The following is a 16,034-nucleotide window of genomic DNA, read 5'->3' on the forward strand; positions in this document are numbered from 1 at the left end:
GTAAGTTTCAGAATACACTGTGAGAAATATAAATAAGAACCTTGCAGTGAAGGGATCCCAAGTTCAATACCATGTGAAGGCACATTGCACAGTGGTTGGAATCCCACTTTAAATTGCAGGTCTACTCCCAATTAGCCTATCTGCACATTAAGTGGACTTCAAACAACAATTCACACATGAAACAAATATAAAAGGATAAGTATTATCAAAGGAATATATATTTTTTCACGAAAGAGTCTTTATTTTTTTTGTCTAAATACATTTTTTTGTTCAGTTGAAATTTCTGCAGACCACAAGTTCTCACTCAGACAGCCTCAGTGGAACAACATTCAGTTTTACCTGTAAAGAGAATAATGTCATGTAACATCAATTCTGAATTAGCATTCTGTGGGCAGAAATATCATTTAAAGAAACAAAATTTTGCATAAGGTCATTCCACATCAGACATCAGTTCAACCAGACCACGGTACCCATAATCTCAAATTTTCATGAAACTCGGCACATTTAATAATACTTTCATGGTGGTGAGAAACCATAGTTTTTCTCTCTCTCTAAGTTGTTCAGTAATTCCTCTTTCTTCCATTCCCAAAGCCTCCAAGTGTGAGCTGCACTGTCCTGGAAGAAAAATTCTAGCTCCCTTACAAATTATTCAAACTTCTTTGAAATTTCACAACATTACCAAAATAATAGAAAGAAAATATGACAACGTATCACATTCACATTTTAGTACACCAATAAATTAGTAAAATATTACCAGATTTTAGGCCAAAAACAATGTTTACTACAATTTCGATTTTTCTTAGGTTTGATATATCATCTAACTAGCCCAGAAATAAAATAGATGGTGATTCATTCCTCCTCTGCTTTTTTTTAATGACTACCAGATTTTATACTTTTCACATTAACTCTTAAGAATCTAGATATCATTGAAGCACATTTTTTGGAGTATAAAATTTTAAATAGCGTTTTCATGGATGCCAGGAACGCAGGGCATGGAAGGAAAAGCCAAACTGGTGCCTTACTACTGGACCACCAGATCCACTTGGCAATTGGACAATATCTTCACTACTTGAGAAGCGGTTGGAAAACTATGAAGTGCTTTTTGTTGAAAATGGCTGGCTAGTGCATGCTAGTACCTTGGTATATCAGTAGCTATAATGTGCTCAAACACTACACAAAGTCTCATCCTAAACCGAGAGATCAAATCTACAAATTGTACTACAAGTTACATTCCTCGTTAATTTTATTCCATGTATTAAAAAGTTATAGTAGTATTCAACTACTTTTTAAGATGTGTGTTTGTCATAGTAAATGTAAATAAACTAATATTAGTAATTATAAAGGTAAGAACAAAACATTCATTTTTGACCACAGGATGTTTTCAGGTAGGGCCAAGCACTGATTCTTTTTTCAAAAGGGAGGGGGGAGGCATATTTTCTCCATAATAGTGTCACTCCCTGAAAGAAACACCGTCAATTCAAAGTTATCATATTCTGCAATATCCTTTTAATAATTCACTCAAATGACTGTGACTGAAATAAAATTATATGGGTGAAGTATGAAATTTTAAGGTGACACCTTCCTGGCATCCATGAAAACCTTATTTAAAATTGTATACTCCAAAAGTTGATTCTGTGATATCTAGATTCTTAGAGATAATTTGAAAACTATAAAATGTGATATACATTTTTTAAAAAATCAGAGAAGGAATGAAAACACCATCAATTTTATTTCTGTGTAAGTTAGATTATATATATGAAACTTTAATTTAAAAATATTTGAGTTGGTGTTGCAACTTTCCCTTTGAAAAAATCGAAATTCTAGTAAACCTTGTTTTTGGGCCAAAACCAGGTAATATTTTACTAATATAATGGAATATGAATGTCACATTTTTCTCTGAAATCTATATTGTTCGGTTAACGTTGTGAAATCTCAAAACACATTATATAATTTGAAGAGCAACAGAATTTTTTTCTTCTAGGACACTGCAGCTCACACTGGAAAGTTTGGGAACGGAATAAAAGAAAAGGAATAACTAAAAGTTGTATGACCATTTTAGAAAAAAAAACCTTATTAGTACATGTTTCTAGATATCAGAAACAATGTTCAAAAATATTTATTGTCTTTAGTTCTCCTGGAACATCCTTTTTCCAACATTACAAAGGTGTTTTCTTTTCTCATGTAGCAAATTACGGAAACCTTAATATCTCAAAAATCAGTAAAGCTAGAGACCTGAAACAAAATTCATTCTGTAGTTAATGAATCATACTTTCTATGATATTCAAGTATGTTTTGCTCAAAATTGCATCCTAAGAACAAAAATTAAGGTGGTAATTTGGGTAACAAGACAGTGGCCACGGTGGCTCAGTTGGTAACACGTCTGACTACCATGCTAAAGGTCCCGGCTTCGATCCCCGAGCGGTTCAAATCCGGGAACTTTTCTAACGGTAGAAGCGACCCCGGCGCCCACCCAGCATCGAATAACATGGGTACCGGTGGGAAACCCCGGGGAGTAAAGGTGGTCAGGGGCGTGATGCTGATCACATCACCCCCACTCACGACCGGGTCAAGAAACATGGCCGTTTATGGAATTTTGACAGTTTCGGTTTTAAATATCTCAGATGGGTCCTTTTGAAAAATTCTGAAATTTGGCATGGAGGAAGCCCTGCATGAACCTAACTCACAGTAAAAATCTCAACTTTTAGACAACTTGTTTGGTAAATATGACATAACATATGCGATCTAATTTGTGACATTGGTGTGTAATGTTAAGCTACATGTATACCTAGAATAATGAATGAAGCATTTCCTTTTTCTTTTTTAAAGTTGGGCTTAAAAAATCAGAAAATATAGTAACATAGGATTTTAATAGTTGACTTACCAGAAATTAAAATTACAAGGTATGACAATTGAAGATCTGTGAAATCCGGCAACTTCTACATGAGGAAAAAAGTCACGGGCAATTGTTGGAAAAATGGCTGGCCCAGGAGAACTAAATACAATATTTTTTTGGGATATTGTTTTTAATATCTACAAACATGTACCAACATTTGTACTAAAAATGATTTTTTTTTTCTAAAATGGTCATGCAACCAATTACTTGGTTGGTTTGACATGGAATGACCCAGAATTGACATGGAACTATCCTTGAGTAAAATAAAAGCAAGCCATATATTTGAACTTCTGCAAGCCATATCTGTTCTACAGTGCTACAAAATATTTTTACATTTCATTGTGTGTTTGTTTGTTGCAGCCAACTGATAAGAGGACGTGATAGAAATATGAGCAAAAGCATACTTATGCCTCGCTAGGGCTTCTAACCAAAGGCCACTTTTTATTAACCAAAAAGACCATTGTTCATCACAGTTTAAGACAGAATATCGCACAAATTTCCATGGAGTGGTTAGCACATTGCACTGCAATGATAGGGGTTCCAGGTTAGAATCCCAGCCTGGCCGTGGCTGACCTGCATCCATGAATAAAGAATTTCTAATAATAATAATAATCTTTACAATTAGCAAAAATGTGGCAGAAAAGTAAAGTAATATAAACCAAATCAACCAATCATCACCGGCGGTCGGTAGATAGGCCTTGGTCCTCACGGGCTGTTGCGCCACGGGTTATTATTATTTGGAAAATAAGTTTGCATTTCATTGTCACTGGATGAAAAGAAAGAAAATAAGGTATGACTGAAGACGACCGAACCCCTCTCAGATTTTCTTCATATTTGGCATACTTACTAATTGAGGCCTGCTAATGATGAATCTGAAGTTAAAATTTGTCGGAAAGGTCCAGAAATTGCAAAATAATTGTGAATTATTGACGCTAGCCCCACAAACCAATGATGTGTGGTTAGGTTAGGCAAACATAGTTAAAATTTCATGTCGTGGTAGTATCAGGATCTAGAAATTGCAAAATAATTGCGATCCATTGACGTGTGGTTAGGTTAGTTTCGGTTAGGTTAGGCAAACATAGTTAAAATTTGGTGTCGTGGTAGTATCAGGAATATATATATTTTGCTTGTGAAACAAAAAAATTTGTAAAAATCGATGGTTACCAGCCCGAAAACTAATGCCTTATTTTAGCTTATTTTACAATTTCTAGACGTTTCCGACAACTTTTAACTTTAGATTCGTGATTTGGAGGCCTCAATTAGAGAGTATGCCAAATATGAAGAAAATCTGAGAGTGGTCAGGTCATCTTCAATCGTTCCGAAAATAACTACTGTATTTACACTTGGCAAATATGGGTGGGGGGAGAGTTTTGCTAAGATTTCTTGCTATCTTTGACTTTACATGAATATTGTGGCTAGTGGCAGATATAAAAAAGGTGCTGATGCCATCACTGTACATTATGGAGTATATAATGGGAGATTACACTTTGAAACAAGCACAATAATGAATCCAGCACATGTGTAATTTCTACATGTTAATTTGGATCATCAACATAATGTTTTTTATTACTCCTTGAGCTAAAAAAATACAAATTAGCCCATCACAGAACGTTATTACTTACTTGTTTTCTCTGTCTAGCCAAGTTTGTCCTGCACAAGCCACAACATCAGACACCTCTTGCTCTTTAGTATTTGGCTGGTGTTGGCAAACAGTGCCTAGAAGAAAAAAATCATAAATTGTATAAGGAATAATTCATTTGTATGCAAACTGAAATGCAAAATTTTCCATAATTTGAACCCGTTGACTAAGCAAGTAGAAAATATTGCATTTCACATAAACTACTTATAAAATTACAGAACAGTAAAATAAAACATTCTAGAAGTCTGACAATACTTCCAGTGCCTGCATAAGATACCATACTGCTACGCCAACACAAAATATAAAATGAGTGAAACATGCTGCTTATCCATTGCTGATTAACATGTATCTCTCATAACTAATAAAGAAGTAATAAAAAAGGTTCTAGCTGAATCACCTGGCAAAGCTAGTCACTCTATTATAATATACACTGTGTCCAGCCATGGCATGTGTCACTTTCAGAGGATTGCAGTCATTTAAACCAGTACCACATCTACTTTGTTTACAATTGCACTTCAATGTACATGGGCTATTTATTATTGAAGGGTTTAGCCACCAAATGAGAGCTGAACTAGTAAGAATTGAGTTTCAGAAGTAATTTAAAATTTGGCTGTAACTACTTTCACCAAGTGGTGAGAATACTCATGGAACTCTTTCACCAGGTTGTGAGAATAGCAGGAAGTACTGAAGACCAGAAATCACATTATAAGGTGTTGGAAGGGTAATGGTTCCGAATGTTTAATGATTTTTTTCAGTTTCATAGGAAGATTAAGTATTGCAAAATTTTAGAATTTATTGTTACAATAAATTTGAACCCTGGTGAAAGTAATTACCACTGATTGGAATTCCAAAGTGCAACTCATTAGCAAATAAATAAAAACACGAAAAAAGTACCTTACGCAAGCATTTGTCGACAAGGCATTTTTCATTTGGAACACTTAAGAGCTATAAATGGCCCACCCAACCTAACCACAAAAGCATTTAGAGGCGTTTTTTGAAAACTAAAGAGCCCTAAACCTTACTTGCCTAACTTTATTAAGAAATCCCTTTGCATCATGCACACATGGCAGTAGTAGTCCGTAATCAAGATGGTAGTAAACAAATGGCTGATTGCAATTGAGAAGTACATGTAAATGAAACATTAATCTCAAAGCAAAAACACAGAAAGTGATTGCTATAACTCTGAAGTACATGTGTAAACAGACATTGAACCATGAAAAAAATGCCTGTGTACCATAATGAAATTGTAATTAAACAATTGGAACTAGGACCAAACCATTTATGAATGTAATATTATCTTCATCACGTGATACACTAGTCCATACATGATACATTTTTCCAACTGCATGGTGTGGAGGTAAAAAAGTAATGATCGCCTGCATGTAAACACACACCAATGTAATATTTATACCCACCAATAACTAAAGAATGTGTGTGACAGTGTAACAGGCCAGGTCAGGTCAGAGATTATTCGCATGCACAGATTAAAACCTGGTGAAACAACTCTAAGCTAGCTTCACTAGTCTCTCTGTCAAAATTTTACTTTGGTGGATGCTGTATATTCCATATTTAGATCAAATTCTGATTACATAAGTTTGCAATAATGCGACAATTATATTTTGAAGCAATGTAATCACAGAGTTGGGAAAAGTATTTCTTGTGTGCATTGCTGATTTAAGGTAAATTATCGCAATCACAAACACAAAAATTAGTTAGCAATTAAATTTTAAAAAAATATTGTTTCTGTTACTTGTTCTTTCACCCACTTCAAGCTGTGGTAATTGTAATGCAGCAAAATTTCATTGCGTCCTGTAAAATTAGAATCTGAATTATAGGAGCACCATGTAAATCATGCTGTGATCTTCAGTAGTAGCCTGTTCGCTAAGACTCGAGCTACAATCCACACAGCTAAAAAAAAATTGCACGTGACAATGCTGCAGCCTTCGATAATGCTGCAGCCTTCGATTTACGTATCGAAATCACAGAATGAATTTGTAGAAACGTATTTCTTATTAGATAAAAACTACTAACGTAACAACTTATGTAGTTCAAAGTATTCTACGCTTCTTCACTATGCACAGGGAGGTGAGAAACTTTTTTTAAGAGGGCAAGGGCAAGTTTTGTACAAAATTAGGAAGGTGGTAATTATAATGTAACCGAAAAATTATATATTTTCAGCAACAAGTACTTTCCGTCTCTTCCATTCAATCTATTTTCGGTATACTATAAATGTGCACTGCTTATAGGTAAGCACTTTATTCCCTGTTATTTTAGTTTCATGAGGTGCGAGAAGTTCCATGCTTCTTCACATCATGTATTTTCAATTAAACAAACAAGACGAAATACTTCTTTGAACACTGGTTTGATAACGCCTGCCTTGTTTCCAATCACGTTCTCACACACGTTACACAAGACAGATTAAATATATATCGTGCATAAGTATAACACAATTAAACACACTTTGGTATTAATAATATTCAACTTACCACTCAATAAACAACATTATTCTTCATAAGATGTGCACGACTCCCGATCAGGCTTGAACGTAAACACAACATGGCCGCCTCGGAAAATTTCCCGGATGGCCGATGATGACTGAATCCAACGTTGCAATGTCTCCGAGACGTTCCAGAAACTAGACAATGAAACTATAACATTGCAATGTTTCAGAAACAAAACTGGGACTTCATGTGATGCTTTCTGTAACGTCAACGCGAAACCAGAATGTTAGAAACGTATATGAAAGATTGCAATATTTCTGAAATATGTCTGAAACTTGGTGTGCTGTATGGGCCACTGACCAGTGAGGATACGCATGCGAGTCGCGAGCGAAATCAGCATAATCGAATCTGACGTCCTTTGGATTGATAAAGCCTCCGCCTCACTGACCAGTGATGGCGGGACACCTCACCAAACCCAAAGGATGCCAGTTAATTTATACTTATGAGACAAATTTGCTATAAGGAAATACCAATTAACGATTATAAATTTATTTACAAAACATAGTTAGGTTGAAAGAAAAAATATACAATCTTCTGATCAAGAGAAAACTACAATGCCAAAATTAAATTTTTGTTCAAAAATTACTTCCGTAACAGACTGAAACTTGCTTTCGAGTAAACATACAATCCAGAGAGCTCTCTCTTATATATATATTGTCCATATCCCATCATAGAAATAACCCAGCTTAACTTGGTTTCAATAAACAGGTGACAAATTATTCAGTAATGGTCGACAAAATTTCTAGGAAACAAAAGAGAGGAAAAATTTACATAACATGTTTCCGTAAATATCTATTCGTGCTTCTGTCATATTTTCACATCTGCGTTATGTTCTCTAGAACTCATGAGGTATACTACCCTCTTCGGGGCCAACCTCCAATAACATTCATAACAAAATATAAGGGGAGCCTTTCTCTACCCAATACCAAAGCCATATCTCGGCCACAAATTACAAATGTCCACGTGGAATTCCTTAACATAACAGGGGACACTGTCTACCCTTTTTGGCTACTCACATTGCAAAAGCAAAACAATAGACCTTTACATTAAACGAATTTCTATAAAAACATATACTCGACCGGTCACCTATTATAACTGTTTCAAAATTATATCTAATATTAAACCTAAATAAGAGAAACCAATAAACGTTCCGGATACTCAGACTTTAAAAATGGACGTGAAACTATATAAGCTATCAGATTTAAAAGACACCCTCTGACCAGAGGTATGCTCTCGGATTTAAGTATCAAAGAAACAAATTTATTTAAATGAACCTCCTGACCAGGAGAATTCAGAATGATTTAGTAAAAAAAAATTAACTCGACGAGAAGGATGTATATCTTGAATTTATATCGGAGTCACACTGACCAGTGCCAACTTCGACAGGATTTTATGAATCAAAATTTTAAATTATTAAGATTAAATATGTATGAATAAAATTATTTATATGCTCGCTAAATCCCCTTTAAGGATCATGCTGACCAGCACAAATCCTGAAAGGTGGCTTACGGAGAACCTCGGACATTGTGGAAGGGAGAGCTGACCAGCCACTCCCCACACAACGCCCGTATTCTCCCAGCCCTGGACCTCGACAAGCGATTTAATCACCTAACGATTCCGGAATCTATTGCTATACTGATTATTTTGCCAGCGAAACTGCTGGTATTTATACCAGGTGGTTATAATTAAAGTGACGGTGTTCAGAGTGGTACAGCACGGGCTGTAATGAGAGTAGCAGTCTGAAACTTCGTAGATATGCTAATGAAGCAATGCGCTCGCGAATTATGAAAAAAAAAAGTTCCAATTCTCGCCACCAGGGTAAAAAATGGCGCTGTAAGCAGTCAAAACTTGGTACAGTTACAGGAAAAACACTATAAATCGCAGAAAACAATACTCTTTGTAATAAAATATCGCTACAATTTCACTATTCGAATTACATGAACATTACTAAAGGACAAAGCAACAAGCGTCACCAACAATAACCAGGGAGCTCACACAATGGTTAGGCAATGTCACCGACTTTGACGTCAGAGTTACGGAAAATTCCACGTTTTGACTGCTTACAGCGCCATTTTTTACCCTGGTGGCGAGAATTGGAACTATTTTTTTTTTTTCATAATTCGCGAGCGCATTGCTTCATTAGCATATCTACGAAGTTTCAGACTGCTACTCTCATTACAGCCCGTGCTGTACCACTCTGAACACCGTCACTTTAATTATAACCACCTGGTACTTGCGGGATTGCGCAATTCTATTCCCCAACAAAAGATTTGGACAAACTGAAAAGTTATTTTTAGCATCCAACAATTACCCCTTCCAAAAAGGCATATCCAGAAACACAATGCAAGCTAAACTTATTTACAAACCCGCGCAGCGCCGAACGAAAAAGAACCCAATGTTGTTAAGAAAGAAAAATAATGCTGCTTCAACTTGCTTCGCGTTCTTTTTCGCTCGGCAGAAACTGCGTTACAATTTTAACAAAGATAAAATGTACATTCAAAAGATTAAAACTCCAAAAGAATTTATACGAGGGCTATCGAAAAATAATTTAAATATTAAAGAAATTTACCAAAATTTATCAATCGTTACAATGCTCGGTGTTGGTTGTGGGTACAAAAATATGTACTACATCAACTTATTTTCATACAAATATGCACCTGTATATGAATTATGTATTTTTAGTTAGAAATCCTTAAATATGCATTTGCATCTGCAATATGAAAATGCATAATTATCCGAGCCCTAGACATAAGAAATAGAATAACAACAAGAGAGAGAGAGAGAGAGAGAGAGAGAGGGAGGGAGAGAGAGAGAGGGAGGGAGAGAGAGAGAGAGAGAGAGAGAGAGAGGGAAATATAGAAACCAAACAGAATAAAGAATTGAAAGAGATAAATAGAAAAAGAACTAGAGGGAGAGGCACAGAGAGAGAAAGAGAGGGAGGGAGGGAGAGAGAGAGAGAGAGAGAAATATAGAAACCAGACAGCAAAAAAAATGAAATAGAGAAATAGAAAAAGAACTAGAGAGAGAGAGAGAGAGAGACATTGAAGAGACGGATAAAAAATGTAGAACATCGACAGATGAGATAAAGGAGAAACAGACGGGAAATTGGTTGGAAAACAAAGAAGAAGGAATGGGCAAGAAAGAAGGAGTAGACACGAGCGAATAGGTACGATAACTTAGAAAAAATCGCAAGCTAAAGGTATAGGTACACTGTGACAGTCAGATTTACCGTCGTTATTATTATCCTTATTATTCATGTATGTAGCGGTAAAAAGACGTGTTGATTCAAAGTGTTAAGTGTTTTAATTTGTAAGATTACATATTTGATTTTTGCCAAGCCGACGGGAGGAACGAGACATTCGCTTGTGTTAAGGGTGAGCACCTGAAGGGTCACGCTATGCGTGTAAAGCTTAGGAAAGTCGACCGTGATGACAAACATTTAAATATCTCGGTTTCCAGCGGTCAGATTCACGTGAAACTTATACCAGCGCAGCGGCATATGTGCAAGGACAGATGTGTGGAGTTTCGTCACGATCAAGCGACAATTACGGACGCCAGATCAAATCGGTTCTAATTGATCAGTTTGTGGACAGCGATTGCAATTGAGCTATGGGCGACAGCCAGGCGGAGGCTTAATCCGTCTGAGTAAACTTCGGACACGGTCCGTCCTAGTTTGGAGACAATAGAGCGTGGTGGAATAACCTCTTCGGAAGCGTCACTTCAACGAACGCCTAGCGTCTCTTTTCAAAATCTAAATAAAACGAAGGACATGGTTTTTCGACACACAGTCTTACCGTGATCCTTGTAGTGAGAGCAGCTCCGTGCTAACTCTCCATATACAGTTTTGCCGCGATTCTTGGAACGAGAGCACCTTCGCGCTACCTTTCGTGTACAGTGGACTTTGTTGTGTTGTGCGAACACCAGTGTGTGTGATAGGCAGTAAGTCTACACGAGTGCGCCTACCTCAACCGCTGGGGGAAGTTGAAGCGAAACCGTGTTTCCGTGATTACATTACGCCATTTATAATTTTTGAGAAACAAGGAACACCGGAAACTATGGCAGGCTAGAGGAAGAAAGGAGATGAGGGTGTTACGTCGATTCGCCCGACGTCAGAAGAAACTACGCCGATGATGCCCATCCGCCGCCATGGAGAGAGAGAGAACGTCGAACGCCGCCCTATTGATACGCCGATGACGCCTACCATCCGCCACGTTGACGCCCCGACGACGCCGACGACGCCTACCAGCCGCGACAGAGAGACGTAGAGAGAGATGTTGACGCCCCGACGACGCCTACCAGCCGCGACAGAGAGATGTTGACGCCCCGACGACGCCGACGACGCCTACAACGACCGCTCAGATGCGACGTCCGAACCGCGCCATACCACGGAGATCCACCGATCCCGAGAGGAAGAGCAGCCGGGGAACTAGGTGTTTGAACACGTTTCGCATCTCCATCGTCGCGACCAAGGAAACCTTCCGTGTGAATAATATGTGTTTTTCAATCGCCCATAACGACGCCAGGATGCACCTCGGAAGCTGAGAGTTGGTAATGTATTCATCTGTGTGATTGTCAGCACGTGACGGCCCGATTGATTTAGAGAACGCCCTTGAAATTCGTCGACATTTTGAAAACGCCCACTCAACTCGAAATTTTATATCAAACTCCCGTCGCGCTTGTCATTTGTAATCTATTCGTCTCAGGTCAATTTTTCTTATTCCTTGTGATATTTTTTTATGATCTTAAATTCATTGTTGTTTGTGCTCCTTTGTATTTGTTTAAAGTGCGTACTATTAGAGTAAAGCGCCGCCCGCTTAATTGCATAATCTACTTGAGGTTTGTTCATTTTTATGTGTCAATGCTAGCTATGTCAGGCCGCATGTGTGATTATTTAGTAAAAGTATTTGCCTGGTAATGTGAATTGCTCGTCGCGGCGAAGTGTTTAAGTCCCGCCTGCTAGAGAGTATATGTTTGCGTCGCTCAACGGAGGTTATTTGTTATGTTTGGAACCACGTGAGGCCTTGTAAAAGGAAAGCGTCCGCCCACGTGAATGTAATTGCCGTTGAGACGCCTTTGTTTATACTGGTCAAGTAATGTATTGTCACCGCGCCGACTAGTTTCTTTTTAAAAACTAAAGGTGAACTTAAGTAAGGGCTGGCTAGGATTTAAGTAGCACTGGAGCAAAATCACAAATGACCTGATTAGACAAAAAGTAAGATAAAATTAATTGAGAATGCAATAATTAGGGCTTGTCGCCATAAAACCTGTACATGTCATGTATAATTTCTTGTGTCCATGACCCCATGAGGATTGAATCTGAGAGAGAATGTGAGAGTGCAAGTGTGGGGACCTGTAATGATTCATTTTTGTTGGTTATGAATAGAATATACTTTTTATTTTCATGTTAATTTTGGGCTATATCATTTTCGTATGCATGTCGCTTCCCGTGATTTTCAGGTAGGCAGCTAGCCGCTTCCCGGCTACAGGTAAAGAGGTGGTAATCTGAAAGTACATATGTCTTTGTGTTTATTCGATATGGCTTATCACTATGCACTGTCGGTCACCGGTTCCTACACACGAACTTAACCTGGACCGTAACGCTATTTCGCTTGTCCGAGGGAGATTTTGCCGCCTCTATCTAGGTAGTGGTAGCATTTGTTTTCCCGGGCAAGGGAGGGCGTAGCATACATTTTTGGCGCCGCGAACAGGGGACCGGTTTTTTTTAAAATCGAAAGCATCATCAGTGCAGGAGCATACATTTTTGGCGCCGCGAACAGGGGACCGGTTTTTTTTTAAAATCGAAAGCATCATCAGTGCAGGTGCATACATTTTTGGCGCCGCGAACACAGGGACCGGTATATTTTAAATCGAAAGCACCCTCAGTGCAGGTGCATATGTCGTTTTTGTAAGGGCTACGTCAGGCGTATTTTGGTGTCATGTAACTGTGTTTCATTGTGAGATTTTATTGTTTTATTTTGACGTGAGGTGGTAATTGAGATATTAGGCGCTTATTTTGTTAAGGTAGTAGGGCAGCTACTTAAGGCGTTAGGCATTTTAAAATTTTTGTTGGCATATGGCATTAGGCGTTAAGTTGAGTTCTGGCAAAAGGGGAATCGACCGCCCTTATCTTTTTCGTTTGTGAATTGTTTAAATACATACATTGGTATATATTGTGAGCGCTTACGTTTACGCTTGTCAGCGAGCATTGAGAATCGACCGAGGGTTGAATATTGGATTTCATGAAATTGCGCAACCGCCGCATCGAGAACTTAAACATGAGTGACGTAAGGGTGATTTGCGATGTCTGCAGCGAGGAGTTCCCAGAAAGTGAAAATGTCTGCACAGCTAGACAGGTTTGTTCCCGGTGCGACGTTGAAGAAACCAGTCTACCGAACAGCGGGGGGCAAGCCAATGAGACCAGCGCGCAACAGGTATCTCTGGGAGAAGCAGAACGGGCCAACGAAGCAGCTAGCCTCAGTGGTACCAACTCCCAACAGATCATCGAGATGCTACTGCGGATGGAAGCCAAGATGGAAGCCAAGATGGAGGCCACGCGAAGCGGGATGGAGGCCACGCGAAGCGGGATGGAAGCCACCCAAAGAAAGATAGAGGCCATCAGCACCCAGATGCGAGTGACGGAAGACCGCCTCCAGGAGACCATCCGTACTTCCGGTGAGGTGATTACGCGGGAACTCGTCGCGCGGGTACAGGAATGCGAATCCCGGGTCGAAGCCAAGATCGCCGACACCAACGCGCGGGTCAACCGGCAAGAAAACCAGATGGCAACACTGTCTCAGAGCGTGCGCGACCAAGAGGAAGGTATGCAGCAGATGGCCCGACAATGCGTGCAGCTGGAAGCGACATGTGACCGTGGCATAGACTCCCTGGGGCGACATGTGCGGGAAATTTCAGTTCGAGCCGAAGGAAACTCCGAACGGATTGAGGACCTCGAGATGAAAGTGCGTCAACTGAGCGTGACTAGCAGCGGCACTTCACAATCGTCACGGGAGCCCAGATTGACGTCACCACCGGCAGCCGACGTCGCCACTTGTTCGAACGGGGAGAGCGACCAGCGAGCTCCAGGAACGCCCCGCCCCCTTCGAAGAGAAAACACTGCGTCACCACGGGTGAGTCCGCGCCGCGAGCAGAGGGACCAGGATTTACAGTTAGGACAACCGTCCGCCAGGAGAGCTCTGTTTCCGCCCGAATACCGGAAGCACTTCAAAAAATTTTCGGGTGCTGACAGAATTCTTCCTTCCACGTACCTCGAGGAATTTACCTCTACCGCCCGTGAGTTAGGTCTGACAGACGAGGATAGGCTTCTGATTCTGAAAGGTTTAATGCAGGACCGGGCCAAGAACTGGATGGACAGGAACGAGGGGAACTTCAATTCATATGAGGAGTTCAAGGAAGCGTTTCTCACTTATTTTCAACGTCCCCTGCAGGTCGAGAGGATGCTGATGCAGGTGCGAAACGAACGATACGACAGGGGCGGAGGACTCACGTATGCCCAGTACTTTTGGAAACGTTACAATGAGTTCAAGTCTCTGCAACCCCAAATGACCACGGCGGAGATAATAGCCGCTCTGGTGTACCATTTCCCACACGAGATTCGTCGTCATCTCAATGGAGCATGCGTGTTTGACGCCGACGCGATGTCCCTCACACTGGAAAATCTGTTTCAGTGCGAGGAGGAGAGGCAGAAAACCAGGGGTGAGAAGTTTAGCAAGCGGCGCCGACCGGAAGATGATTCGTCGCACCGGAATAAACACCCGCGCGTTCATCTAGTCCAGCAGGGATGGAGAGGACAGCACCACGCTCCAGGGGCTGAATGGAACCGCCAGCTGCAAGATCCACCTTCACCGCGACGAAGACGCCCGTTCAGAGGCAGGAGACGGCGTGGAGGTCCGACTCGTGCGTCGCCAAGGAGGAACGACAGCTTCTTTCAGAACGGCCAAGTCCGGGATGGCTTTTATCAGCGCCACGCGGATAGCAGGTCGGTCAGCCCGGAGTCAGATCGGGGAGATGCAGGACGCCGTGGAGCAAGAATACCGTGGAGCCCAGCGAGAGACACGAACAGGCCAAATTCGAGACACGGTTCGCCCAGATACGAGAGAGAGAGCGACGTAAGAATGCAAGCTGACACGTAAATGCTCGCATCTTGTTCTTGTTTTGTGTATATACTCTCCATATTATGTTGATATTCAGGATATTATTATATGTGTTATGTAACTGGAAAGTCACAGTGTCCGTGCCGTTCAGAGAGTAATTTCTATATACAGGGTGTACATGTATTTGCTTGTCAATTTTTATATACAGGGTGTTAATGTATTTGTTTGCCAATTTATATACAGGGTGTTCATGTATTTGTTGGTCAATATTATATACAGAGTGTTCAAGGATTTGTAACCAAAAAAATTTCCGTCCCTGTGTAGAGCGAATTTTTCACGCTTACGAAATCCTTGGAAGAAGGAGAAGGGCGAGGTTGTGACAGTCAGATTTACCGTCGTTATTATTATCCTTATTATTCATGTATGTAGCGGTAAAAAGACGTGTTGATTCAAAGTGTTAAGTGTTTTAATTTGTAAGATTACATATTTGATTTTTGCCAAGCCGACGGGAGGAACGAGACATTCGCTTGTGTTAAGGGTGAGCACCTGAAGGGTCACGCTATGCGTGTAAAGCTTAGGAAAGTCGACCGTGATGACAAACATTTAAATATCTCGGTTTCCAGCGGTCAGATTCACGTGAAACTTATACCAGCGCAGCGGCATATGTGCAAGGACAGATGTGTGGAGTTTCGTCACGATCAAGCGACAATTACGGACGCCAGATCAAATCGGTTCTAATTGATCAGTTTGTGGACAGCGATTGCAATTGAGCTATGGGCGACAGCCAGGCGGAGGCTTAATCCGTCTGAGTAAACTTCGGACACGGTCCGTCCTAGTTTGGAGACAATAGAGCGTGGTGGAATAACCTCTTCGGAAGCGTCACTTCAACG

The 16,034-nt window shown here is 40.2% G+C and overlaps 1 long non-coding RNA gene across 1 annotated transcript; it reads right to left on the bottom strand.

The window, feature by feature from the left end:
- Positions 1–200: 200 nt before the first annotated feature.
- Positions 201–7,081, bottom strand: LOC145981966 (uncharacterized). Its single transcript, XR_014441006.1, has 3 exons — positions 7,019–7,081; positions 4,516–4,609; positions 201–339 (listed from the first exon to the last, which is right to left on the bottom strand). It is a non-coding gene; the product is annotated as an uncharacterized LOC145981966 (long non-coding RNA).
- Between the last annotated feature and the right edge of the window lie 8,953 nt (positions 7,082–16,034).

The sequence above is a fragment of the Lepisma saccharinum genome, chromosome 30 (genome assembly GCF_977018435.1).
Source record: "Lepisma saccharinum chromosome 30, izLepSacc3.1, whole genome shotgun sequence".
Classification (NCBI taxonomy): Eukaryota; Metazoa; Arthropoda; class Insecta; order Zygentoma; family Lepismatidae; genus Lepisma; species Lepisma saccharinum.